We start from the raw sequence: 10,827 nt of genomic DNA on the forward strand, positions 1-10,827 counted from the left end.
TATGAACATAGGAAATGTCTGACGACAAAAAGGATTTCGGTATTTGCAAATATTGTGAAGACGAGCGCGGCCTGTGCGACGGAATCTTCCTAGATGATGATAGGCGCTTCAGCATCAAGCTGGACGAGAACTTCGAAGTGGATACAGTAAGTCACAACGACAAGTCTTTTTCGTAATTAAGCATGACATCTTCTTCATTTGCTTGAACTTATATTTTTTTTACTATTCTACTAGTGTATCCCCTGCCATGCAAGAGTTTTTGTATTGGATAAGATAGGTTTCAGTCATTCTATGGAGGTAAAGAAAGTTTATTTGAAGACCGAGCATGGTTATATTTTCCACGCAAAATTATACAATTCAGACGACTACACCTATTTTGGATGCAAAACATGGCGAGCACTATGCAAGACTTATGCATTTCAGCCTGATATGGTTATCACCTTTGATATTCGTCCGGAAGATGATATGGAAGGTAATACCGACATCTGGGTCGATGTGCAGACACCTCCAGTTACACCAAAATGTAAGTTTCTCAACCATATTTATGTCTTTGATATTGTTTATTCAAAAATAGTTGACAACTAATTTGTATTGTCAGCTTATTTCGGTGCAAGCAAACATGTCCAGCGCTTGGTAGACAGGACCTACTACTGTCCCGGGGCTGAACTAAACTGCGAGGAGCTAAGTCATTATGTTTCATGGCTTGAGGATCTTGATACCTTCAAGACAAATTTTCTTGCTAGACTTAGAAATCTTAGTACTGAAAACGTGCGACCAATAGTGTTCGTCATGAACTACGGTCACATCTATTTAGGAAGGATGGTAAGATTTTTACTATTTGTCCTCAGTGCATCTTTTCCATACATTATTTGTGAAGCTAAACTTCATTGCTAAGTATGTGACCATACGATGTTCTTCAACAGGGACTCCCGATGAATGTTGTGCCTTATGGGATCGAGACTAAAGGTATCATGAGTATTATTAGCTTACGGCCAAGATATCCTACATGTTACTTTAGTGCATTCAAGATCAGCGATGAATGCTTAATAGTGCAAGACTGGACCACATATGTGATGGGGGAGCGCAGACAAGTACCAGGGGGCAGCAAACAGATGTGCTACCCAAAATTAGGAGACAGGTTCATCTGCATGCTCCAACTTGATCAAGGAGGAGAGCTACACATGTTTTATGTTGTTTTACCTAAGAGAGAGCAGCAGGAGTGATTAGCTAGAAATGAGTTTGAGGATGATGATGTGCTACACTATTACTATGATGATAAAATAGCTAGTGTTGGTGGTAATGACTGATGATTATTATTAGCTAGTGTTAGTGGTGATTAAATAAATATTGTTGGTGCTAATGATTATGATGATGATTAAATAGCTTGTGCTGGCGGATTAGATTCAAGTGGAGGCAACATGTGGTGCACAACAAAAGTACTACTAGTCCAAACTAGATCAAGTTTGAATTAGTAGTATACTTTTGACATGCACCACATATTGCCTCCACTTGAACCTAATCCACCATCATTTGACACACTGTTATGGACATAATGATGTAAACCTCATAACTGGTATTATACCAATATTTGTATGATGGCGCATAAATGCACTAAAAATAAAAAATAAAAAAACAATACTAGTAGCGATGGAAAGAAAACACGCTGCCTGTAGTTACATTAGCAGCAGCGTGGGAGTGAACAAGTGCTGCAGCTATTTGTCCTAGCAGTAGCGCGTGCGGCACGCGTTACTGCTAAGCAATAGCTATAGCGCCTTATTAGTAGCGCGCCTACCCGCGCTACTAGTGAGCACAAAACCAGCGCTACTGCTAGGGTTTTCCCTAGTAGTGAAGAGACATCATAGATCGCACCATATCCAGTAAAGTAGAAGATGTAGGAACCAATATGAGCATCCAGGTTCCGCTATTGGTTATTGACCGGAGATGTGTCTCGGTCATGTCTACATAGTTCTCGAACCCGTAGGATCCGCACACTTAAAGTTCGATGACGATTTGTATTATGAGTTATGTGATTTGATGACCGAAGTTTTTTCAGAGTCCCGGATGAGATACAGACATGACGAGGAGTCTCGAAATGGTCGAGAGGTAAAGATTCATATATTGGAAGGTTGCATTTGGACATCAGAATGGTTTCGAGTGGTTCGGGCATTTTTCCGGAGTATCGGGAGGTTATCGGAACCACCCGAGAGAAGTATTGGGCCTATTGGACCTTATTGCAGGAGAGGAGAAAGGCCACATGAGAGGGGCGCCCCCCTTGCCCAAACCGAATTGGACTAGGGGAAGGGGCCGACCCCCCTCTTTCCTTCTCCCTCTCTCTCCCTTCCCCTTTTCCCTCTCCAGTGGAAGGAAGGAGGGGGGGGGCGAATCCTACTTGGACTAGGCGTCCAAGTAGGACACCCCCCTTATGGCGCGCCCCCTTAGGCCGGCCACCTCCTCCTCCCCCTTTATATACGGAGGCGGGGGGGAGGGGGGGCACCCCAAAGGCACAACAGACAATCTCTTAGCCGTGTGCGGTGCCCCCCTCCATAGTTCAACACCTCAGTCACATCGTCGTAGAGCTTAGGTGAAGCCCTGCGCCGGTAACTTCATCATCACCATCGCCACGCCTTTGTGCTGATGAAACTCTCCCTCGTCCTCAACTGGATCAAGAGCTCGAGGGACATCATCGTGCTGAACGTGTGCTGAACACAAAGGTGGCGTACGTTCGGTACATGGATCGGTTGCATCGTGAAGACGTTCGACTACGTCAACCGCGTTACTAATGCTTCCGTTTTCGGTGTACGAGGGTACGTGGACACACTCTCCCGTCTCGTTGCTATGCATCTCCTAGATAGATCTTGCGTGATCGTAGGAAATTTTTGAATTACTACGTTCCCCAACACTATCATCCAAGTGTGATAAAGGAACCATCGTTTTATCCTTAGTAGAAACAATAGAATACATGTATTGTCCTTTTCTGTCACTGGGATATAAATCACTGCAAGATTGAATGCACTACCTTACACAACTCCCTTTGAAGAACTGCCAATCAATCTGGCCAAAGAAGATAAATAGATTGGAAAGCATACATAACTACTTCATTATGCAGCAAATAACTTCAAAAGATTCAATATAATTCAGTGAACACTCTAATCATAAAGTGGCAATTCATCATATCATCAAACACAACCACCGATCCGGACCATGTGAGGCAGCACAAGGAAACTTTGTATTGAATCACAAGGCAGAGAGGATGCCATATAGCTACTGCTATGGACCCTAAGGTCTTAAGTAAAATATGTATTCGGGGGCACCACTTGTTTGTCTTCGGGGGCACCACTTGTTTGTCTTCCACGAGTGTTGGGCAAAAAATATGCCCACCACAACCTTAATTATATTGGTAACCATGCCCAATATTCCAAAATTTCAAAATGTTAGCTATGGCGGGCAATAGGAGATTCCCGCCAAAGATATCTTCTGTCCAAAAAAAATCCTAAAAACCATATTTACTGAACATAAAATACTCTCAAATTTGGTCCTGCGGCTTTGAATATTGTGTGTTAATCATAGAAAAGTTTGAAGTCCAAAGGATATTAAAAGTGGACTTGAGTGAGAAAGGCAGCAGTTTACATCTGAAACACTTACACTTCATTTGAGAGTGTTCGGTTTGTACATGAGGAGCAACAATTTTTTACCATAACACTCTCAATTTTTTATCACATCCTAAAAGGGTGCAACGAAGACACCATGCCAAGTTGCATCCCTTTTGGAGCTCATTTGCATGCTATTTCATATCGAAGGGCGTTTTGCTCATTTTAAGTGGCCGAAAATCACCTAGTGCAGAGTTTCCTTTTTCTTAGTTCTCAATGCTGTCAACATATCCAGGCTACCTATGCACAGTTTCCTTTTTCATAGTTATTTTTCCACAGTGTACTTTATTTTTTGGATCGTAGAAGTTTCCTTGGCCATGTTCGGTTTCAGGGGTTTGTTCCCAACAGGATCTTGATCGCCATGGGGTTCGAGTGGAACTCCATTTGTCACTCTAATCCATGTCATGGTTTGTCTCATATTCTTCTTAATTGATATCTACTTTAATGTTGTTTACTTGTCCAGGATTGAACAGAATTTGTACGGGGGAATTCAGTTTAAACATTGCAGTGGGTAAACATTCATCCCCAAATTGTATAGGGATTAGATAAAAATATTCATGGAATATAGTGTAAAAATGGCAGATCCACTGTTGTAATTTCATAGTTGAAGTAGAAAAAATAAATATTCTTAGATACAAAAAAAAGTGTGATGACATCTTGCTGAATACATAATAGCATCTAAGAAAACTGAGACATCCATGAAGCTCGAATAAGTAAAACATCCGCGGCCATAACTGAATTGTTATGAAGTAGGCGCACATACAGCATACTAGACCAAACAGTGAAGCTAACTGTAAGGCAAGATACTGTTGGCAGGAGAATGATCAACAATGACGCCTAGTAGCTGCACATGAGCCAAAAAATGGGAGAATATTAAAAGAAGAAATACCGGCTCTTATGCGACATGTATGGAAAGAACAAATAATGATGCAAAGACAACACAGATCATGAACAAGTTGTTAATAACTAGTAGTCTAACTTAAGGCCCGCCTTTTATAAATGAAGAACTGGATAGTTTAGAAGCTAATCAACTTAATACATTGGAAGCTTAAACCAAAATAAATTATTCATCATCTTAATATTTAAGTAACTATGACATAAAAAACACGCGCATAGCAAAAATATAAATTACCTCACCTATTAGACCAACATAGCACATTAGCAGATCTCTTGTGTTTAGAGATTTGGATCCACCCATTTCCACCCACTTCCCCTGCCTATATCAAAAGAAGCACAATAAATCAATGAAAAACATGGAGTAGTTGGATCATGAGAATGCAATGTACACATTTGTGACAACTACAGTACATGATACCACATCCGCTGTCAGGTGGAAGACATAATTAGAATATGGCAAATGTTAACATGCCCCCTCTTACCCCCTCTTATGATTAACTCTTACCTTCTTACCTCACATGTAAAAAGAGGGGGTAAGAGGGAGCATGTTAAAACATATGCTGTTATGAGTTGATGATTAATATCAAGAAAAATCAAGACATACATTGTCTTGCAAGGAGATGCAATGAATGGGAAAACATTACAAGCTCCAATCTTTCAAATGAGTAACTAGGTTTCACTGTATTATTTATATCAAGGGGGCCTTTAATCACATGAACAACAAACACATATCAATAGTAATTGGAATTAATCTTGTTACACATGAGGTACGGAGGTATTACCCGCAGTGTAGAAATTTCTGTACGGAAAATGCATCATGTCGACCCGGTGATTCTTTTTAGTAATTAATCTGATCCGCCTCGACTCAAGGTGCAACATGAAGTCACCACTGTATGTAGACGAGTGAATTCCAGTTTTTACCCCCTAATTTAGCATTTTTGACATTAGTTACCCCATTTAACAAATTTTCATCCAGATTACCCCATTTAGTGACAATATTGTCTGTTTTTACCCCTTTTAATTTTTAAGAGCCTTCTAGATCATGTTTTACTCAAGAGAGACTCAGTGCCCAAACATACATTTCTGTTATAACAAAAAAAGTCCCATACTATTATGTTAATAACTGGTAGTACTAATTTTCAATGGACACACATCATTGGAGCCCAACTAAAAAACACATGTTCGACAATAGCACAGCAGACCTGTAAAATAGAATGTGATGTTTTAGTTTGATGATCTCCCAAAGCGTAAAATAAATGTGTCCTCTGATGTTTTGCATCAAGGAAGAAAACTAAAATATCATCACATTAAACTTACGAAACACAACTCACAACGCAAAATTGAACATACTGTCCAAATGAATATTTTTGCAAGCTGTGATGTCGGAACCTCGAGGCGTCTGTCCATCTTTTTTGGGAATGCCCGGTGTCACTGCAAAATGAAAACGTATCAGTACATGGACGGGCTGCAGCACTCTTGATCCTACAACCTAGCCGCCTGGTCTCGGCGGTCGGCGCAGTACATGAAGAGAGCGGAGGATAGATACTGTAAGGGCATGAAAGCGGTGATGATGATTGTGGTCTAAGAGGTGTGGCTGGAGAGAAACAGGAGAGTTTTCAACAGGAAAATTGCTCCGGTTAACAGCTTGATCCAAATCATTAGGGCAACCTTGGGGCAATGGAGAATTGCTGGTGTGAAGTGCTTACAATACCCATTTGGGGATCCCGGCTTATCATCCCCTTTCTGGAGTCTCTCTCTTTCCTTTCATTTCTCTTCAGTTCTCTTGCCACCTGTTGGTGCTTGTAAATATCTCTACCGTCTAATACAAATGGCCAGCGATTGCTGGAACTTAAAAAAAATTGAACGTACTTGCCGCTCAAGATAAGTGTTCCCCTTTCCGGCGATGTGGTGGACACGTACACCTGACAGCTAGGAGAAAAAGAAAACGGGTGCTGCTCAACCAAGTGGCCGGTTCGGTCATTGGAAAAAAATGCCAAGAGGAATCTGATGGCACGGAGTTAATTGGCAGATCGCTCTCAAAAAAACTACTGGGGTAAAAACTGGCAAGACCTTTGCTAAATGGGGTAATCTGGATGAAAATTTGTTAAATGGGGTAATTAGTGTCAAAAATGTTAAAATGAGGGGTAAAAAATGGAATTCACTCTATGTAGACAAAACCACCACATTTAAGTCCTCGTCATACCCCACCATCCCTCCATTTATGAAGTCGTTAGACAACATCCCCTCCAATTGATTGATTTTCTGCAGAAGCACCCATCCGGCAACACCATCAGAGTTCAGTTTCCTCTCCCATATATGAATGCCCAGTTTCGACATAGCGGCCAGGCCAAGAACGCTGTCTTCATCTGTCCGGAAGAGCTGAAAGGACCAACGTTCGGCATCGACGGGCGTCTCGATGACAGCAAGAGTCTGCCTTTCAATATCAAATGCAAGGATTTGACCTCTATGCAGCAACCAGTAAACTGCACTCCTGATAAGGATGCTGGGCTTTAGCTTCATAACCATCCTTCTAGTCGACGCTGAGACAACATTCCCCCATACACCCGACACTGATTCGTAGGCACAAGCTAATGATGTCTTCAGGTCTCTACGGGAGCAGATCAAGACCAATTTGAAGGCCGGGTTCAAGAAGCAATCCTCCTGCACATGCCCGTCTTGATCATCAACACACATCACTGTGGCGCTGCACCTACAGAAACTCTCCCTTTTGGCGTCGCGGAGCTACGGTGGAAAAGGCACACGGTGCTGCTGGCCGTTGAGGGGGTCCCACACGAAGATCTCACATAGAGACTCGCTGAGCATGACGGCGAGTCCGTGGCGGCAGCCAAGGAACTCCCAATCCCCCGTCATCTCAGGCACAAAGAAGCGCTCGGCAGGGATGCGATCGGGCGGGTCCAGGACAGGAATGAAGAAGGGATATGGGGTAGACTCTTTGAAGAAGCCCAGCAGAGGAGGTTCCGAGTGGTGTCTGCTGAAACGGCGTAGGAAGCGGGGATCGGAGAGGATGTGGCGCCAGCGCGTGCATACGAGGGAGGCGCGGGAGAGGGTTGACGGTAGCGGAGGCAGCCGGAGGAGGATCTCCCGGAGGAGGTCCTCATCTTCCAGCGGCGCTGGAATTGACATGGCGCGGCGGCCGGAGTTTTCTTCTTTTTCCGCGGAATCCTGACACGGAACGACGCCCAGCACCACCCCTCCGGCTCCTGGTCCTGGGACCTGCTGCGGTCGGAGCGGAAGGTCGGCGGATTGGAAGCGTGGCGCGCGTGGCAAGGGATCGAGGTTGGAACTTATATATGAATATATCGGTAAGATTGGAACTTATGTCCGTATGTCGGTGTGTGTCCGTTACTAGTACTGAGGTTACATGAGTAGGAATCAGTTTCGACTCCGTTCCATGTGTCCGTACCCAGCCAAAGTAAGAAACGATTCACATAGTTTAAAAAAAACGATTCACATAAAAAAATGGAGATCAAGTCGAAATACAGATCACACACGATCACAATGCCCCGAAACGTTTTCCTAGGGTTTCAAGTGGCAGGGCAGCGCACGAGGCGATCTCGGGGGCGCGAGTTCTGGGGTTTGCTGTTCGCCGGCGTCCTGCCATCCGTGACGTCTAATCCTTGCAGTTTGCTGGCTTGGGTTGATCAAGGGGGGATCCTCGCATCCTTGCCCACCCTTGGCGACAGTGCAGGAGAAGGGGTTCGGGGTAGGGGTTGGGGCGAAGATGGCGGAGTCAAGCACCATGGGAGGCAAGAGAGGAAAGGTGAAGGAGACATAAATAGTGGAAGAGATGATGAATCGGCTAGACCTGACAGAGAAGGAGAGAGCAAAATTGGTCGTTGATGACGAGGAAGATCAGCAGGATGATGAGCTTCATGCGCTGATCGGTAAGGTGCTACATCGGAAGCTTCGTGTGAACCCCATAGGAGAGGCGCTTCGCCCCGCATGGGGAAATCCGAAGGGACTGAACTTTAGGCCGACGGGTGAGAACGTCTTTGTGGCTAGTTTTACGAACAAATGTGATAGTGATCGGATCTTCGATGGAGGTCCATGGATGGTTGGAAAACATTGTGTGGTTTTAGAAAGGTTCAACATCAGATCGCGTCCCTCGGAACTCAAGTTTGAAAAGATGAAGATTTGGGTGCGGGTGATAAACCTTCCGTTTAATTTGCTTTGTCCGCCATGGTCGAAGCATATAGCAGCCATGGTGGGAGAGGTGATAACCCTGGATGCTGATGTCAAAGGGTTTGCTTTTGAAGATTACCTGAGATTGAGAGCATGGATTATAGTGGATAAACCATTGATTCGTTGGGTGCAACTGGAGAAGGCAAGAACTAAAGAGACAGAATTCTTTGAAATACAATATGAAAACATGCCTTATTTCTGCTTCTCATGTGGGCTGTTGGGACATGCAGAATTGATGTGTCCTACACATGCAGGAGCGGATGAATATGGGAGACCCCCATACCGTGAGGCTCTGAGGTACTCGTCAAGTAAGAATAGGGGTTGGGGCGGAGCACCAACCTATAAACAAGAGGGCACCGGCAACTGTGGGAGACAGAAGGAATCAGGGGCTGTAGATGAGGAAGTTGGACCAGGTGTGGAAGTAAATTCGCCAGAAACAAGTCGAGGACAGAGTGAGGAACACCATTTACCAATTCAATGCTCGAGGTAGGAGTACGAATGGACGAGGCAGTCGAGGAGGGCGTGGACCCAATGCGGTTTATCGCCGTGTTGATATGGATAACACGAATATGCATGGCCGGGGAAACATCACTTTGCTGCTGCAAGACAATGAGACCATGATCAGGAAGAGACAGAATGAGGAGAACGAGTCGTCGGATTCCAGAGATGACAGCCATGACTCCAAGAAGAAAAAAGCAGACGAGGAGGCCGCAAAGAGTAGCACGGAGGCTGAGCATCAGCCCCGCGGGTCGCAATGAATTGCTTATCATGGAACTGTCGCGGGCTTGGGAACCCGGAGATAGTTCGAGAGCTTCACGATCTAGTGAAGATGGAAGGTCCTGCCCTGGTCTTTTTATGTGAGACAAAGATCGAGGGGAGACGAGTTAGTGATCTTACAACTAGGCTTGGCTTTGAGGGTTCTCATCCAGTCAATAGCGCCGGACTCAGTGGCGGTTTGGCTCTGTTCTGGTCAAAAGATGTAGATGTAACTCTTAATAATTTTTTCAGATCAACATATTGATGTTACGGTCAAAAACATTGGTGGAGACAATAAAGTGTGGGGGTTTACAGGCTTCTATGCAAAATCTAGGAGAAGTGAACGCGCTGAAAGCTGGAACTTGTTACGTTGGCTCAAAGCTCAAAGTGATGCACCGTGGTTGTGCGGTGGCGATTTTAATGAACTTACAGATAATTCAGAGTATTTTGGAGCCCATGGTCACCCGGAGTGGCAAATGGATGGTTTCCGTCAGTGTCTTGATGATTGTGAACTACAAGACCTGGGATACCAGGGAGTCCCTTTCACCTGGGATAACATGCAGCAGGGTGATTCTAATGTGAAAGTTTGACTTGACAGGTTCCTAGTGAACCCAGCAATGATGTCTTGGTACTCGGCATCTGTTGTGAAGCATGTGCTCACCCCAAAATATGATCATTGTCTGCTTACAGTGAAGTTGAAGAGGGTGGCACAAGGGGTAGACGGGCATAGTCGCAGATTCATATACGAAGAAGCTTGGTAGAAGGACTAAACATACGATGACACAGTGCTGCAGGGCTGGCGTCAGGGTGCAGGTCTGCATGGCTTGCAAGGTATAGAAGAGGCTCTTTCTACCATGCAAACTCATCTTACATACTAGAAATCAAATAAATATGGAGATATAAGAAGGAAGATAAAGAAAGTACGCAAGGAATATGAAAAAGAGAGGTCGAGCTCACTTTTTAGGGGTTCGACTAAGAAGGAAAAAGATTTAGGCCGCCAACTCTCTGATCTCTTGCGCAAGGAGGATTATGGCTCGCCAGATATCGAGAGCGGACTGGCTCAAAGCAGGCGACCGCAATACAGGTTTTTTCCAAGCTCGTGCTGCTGCTCACAAGAGTAGGAATCGTATACAAAGTCTGCAAGCGGCGGACGGTTGAGTGTGCGAGACCAAGGAGGAGATACATGCCGAGCTACAGCAGTTTTATACTGGCTTCTAGACGGCACAAGAACACACGGATGCTGAAGCAGTTCTTCACCACGTTCCACATAAAATTACAGAACCTATGAATGAACGACTCTTGAGGCCGCTTAGGGAGGACGAAG

At 44.5% G+C, this 10,827-nt stretch overlaps 1 pseudogene; it reads right to left on the minus strand.

Annotated features, from left to right (window-relative positions):
• Positions 1–4,823: 4,823 nt before the first annotated feature.
• On the minus strand, positions 4,824–7,688 carry LOC147963481 (uncharacterized; annotated as a pseudogene).
• Between the last annotated feature and the right edge of the window lie 3,139 nt (positions 7,689–10,827).

The sequence above is a fragment of the Triticum urartu genome, chromosome 6A (assembly GCF_056163025.1).
Source record: "Triticum urartu cultivar PI428250 chromosome 6A, HENAU_Tu73, whole genome shotgun sequence".
In the NCBI taxonomy this organism is placed as follows: domain Eukaryota; kingdom Viridiplantae; phylum Streptophyta; class Magnoliopsida; order Poales; family Poaceae; genus Triticum; species Triticum urartu.